This window comes from Eufriesea mexicana, unplaced genomic scaffold (assembly GCF_001483705.2).
Source record: "Eufriesea mexicana isolate 0111107269 unplaced genomic scaffold, ASM148370v2 scaffold1451, whole genome shotgun sequence".
Taxonomy (NCBI): domain Eukaryota; kingdom Metazoa; phylum Arthropoda; class Insecta; order Hymenoptera; family Apidae; genus Eufriesea; species Eufriesea mexicana.
Window position 1 is genome coordinate 114,677 of NW_016909551.1, and position 2,836 is coordinate 117,512.

At 32.3% G+C, this 2,836-nt stretch overlaps 1 pseudogene; it reads left to right on the top strand.

The window, feature by feature from the left end:
* Positions 1–301, top strand: part of LOC108548208 (peptidyl-prolyl cis-trans isomerase CWC27 homolog) — a 7,429-nt pseudogene extending 7,128 nt beyond the window's left edge.
* The last annotated feature ends 2,535 nt before the right edge of the window (positions 302–2,836 follow it).

Below are 2,836 nucleotides of genomic sequence, written 5' to 3' on the forward strand. Positions count from 1 at the left end.
AAAAAGACTGTAGTAGAGATTGAGAAAGTGACGATGAAGTAAAAACTCAAGAAGAATTAGTAATTATGAAGAAAGAGAAAGAGTTAGTTTATTGTTCACATTATGACTATGTTATAGAAAGTAGGATTTTTCATTGACTGTCTCTTATATTTATATTTTCAGAGCAATGGAGGAAAGAATAAAAAATACATTGAGAGATAAAGAGAAGGAACCGAGGAGAGTACAAAATTATAAAATAGATGATGTTGAAGATGATAAGGATATAAAGGAAAATGAATACAGAATAAAAAACTTCCTATGAGGTTTAGAACAAGAGAAAACCAAGAAGATGCACCTTAAGAGATATCAAGAATTATTAGGATAGCTCCTGTATTTGAATACAATCATTTATCATATGTTTATAAATATTGTACATATATATATGGTCATTGTAATGATAATTATTGCATGATATGTATTGCGAAACATATTTTTCTCATGATGGTCCGTGATACGGACACCTACTCGGATTCGAATGTCGATATGTCATTGTTTATTATGTCGTTAACAATTAACTTGTGTATGTAAAACTTTCAAACTGAATAAAAAGTATCTAAGCATATAACCATCGCAGTTTCATTTTCTTTTTACCAAGAACAAAAGTACGTATCTTCATCTGTGACTTCATGTTCGACGGGGTATTAAGAGATTAAAAAAACAGAGGAAAAATGTGTTATACTTATTTATGTGCTTTTATTGTTTTGTTCCTCCCGCCGAACGGGTCACGTGGTTTCTGATTCGGCAGTTTCGATCAGCGCCATCTATGATTTGGGCTCAAAAAGCCAGGAAGTGATAGGAATATAGAATAGGCAAGGAGGTCGTCGATGTGCTGGTCACGTGACTGACTAGGACGGAGTGGGGATAGAAAAGGATAGACGGGTTCCGATAGGGAAGAATTATTAATTACTCAATTTCTGTAATCAATTTATACACTTTTATAATTTCATTGCAAAGCTGGAACTTCGGGCTACATTCTTATATAATTTTCGGAAAGAATTTAACACTAAATTGTTAATTATTAATTTTTGATTTATGGCGTCTATGATATCGTAGCGGCGACCATCACGATCTTCCGAGGATATATTCAATACTAAACGAAATTAGATGCAAAATGTGACCAAAAGTTATATGAGAAGATTCGCAAGAACATCGTCTTTCTATGGAGCGCATAAAGATTAATAAATTAATTGCGTAAAGCATAGTAATTACTGAAAAATCAATGGCGTTTTCGACAATCTTCGATAATAATTCAAACACTTCGTAGATTAATTATTAACAATTAATTAGTTAGGGACAAATTTATATCGAAAAATATATTGGAAAGTTCTTAAAGGAACTGGCTTTACGATGCAGTTATAAAAGTTCATAAATTAATCACAGATATTGAGTAATTAGCGAATTTTCCACTGCCGATTTGATTTATTAAAATATATTCGCGGCACATAACCAGAGTTAGTAAACTAACATCAGAGCCATCTATGATTTTAGACTCGAAGCTCGGATTAGGTAGATGCCTAAATCTACGTGACGTGGTGGACATAATAAATAAACAATAAAAGAACATAAATAACTAACGCACATTCTCTTTCCCTCCTTTTACTCACTTTAGAATCCGATAAAATTTTCTACATTCTTTAATAAATTCAGCCCAAACAGTGATTCATTAGACAATCAGCATTCATTTCTTTACCTGGCAGACGACAAATATACAAAAGTACGCCTTTACAACGCAATTGTAAAATTTCATAAATTAATCATCGAAATTGAGCAATTTGTTAATTTTTCACCAAGTGAACAGGAGAGTGAATGGGAAATGAGGAAAAATTGCAAACAAACGCCGGAAGCATTGTTATGTCCATGCAGGTGTTCGTGCATCACGAAAAGAATGTAAGTATTTGTATCAACATAACCTTTAGTTGTAATTAAATAGTGTAAGTTATGAACCATTGTTCTTCCACCTTTCATTAGTGATAGCAGAGCTTGGTTGTGAAAAGACAACATTCTGTTGAAATAAACAGGCATGTGGAACAATAGAAAAATATTGGACTCATGGAATATCATCAGCGTAGATGCCAAAACTTATATTTTATAGCGAGAAAAAATTGAAGCAGCAATATAAATATGTAAAGTATGACATGTCTATTTGATTCTAGGTGGGGTAGCCATGTGACATACAAGATAAAAATCTTTGATGGTCAAATAAAAATTCAGAAAATGGAGATGGTTTAAGTAGACAAAAAGAAATAGAATTAATTTAAGTGATGGCCTCCTTTAAAAACAAGGTATAGAGAATACACTCAGATTGAAAGGTATGTTGTCTTTCTGAGCTAAATAAATATTAATATCAGTGGTCAAAGTCATTGGTTATTGCTAATTTGTTATGTTTTAGAATGATAGAGCTGAGGTATAAAGAAAAAAGAAAGGCTCAAATGAAAGGTGCGAGAATATTTTCAAATGAAAATGCATAATACATTGAATCAAAAACAGCAACGAGGCAGCATATGTGTCAACAGAGAAGTATGTGCGACATCAACATGCAAATATGAGGATTATTGAAGAAATGGAGAATGATCACTTGGTGATAGTTATAAAAGTTAAAGATAAATTGAATACGGTGTATAAATGTTGCATTAAGGCACAAATGTGTAGAAACATTTATAGGAACTTGGAGACTATAAAAGCAGGAGGAATAATGTGACTGTGGCACATGGAATTGATTGGGCCAAGAAAGTCAACATCAAAAGGTAGTAAAAGGAATGTCTTATTTGCTGATGATTATTCGAGAAAAGAACCATTT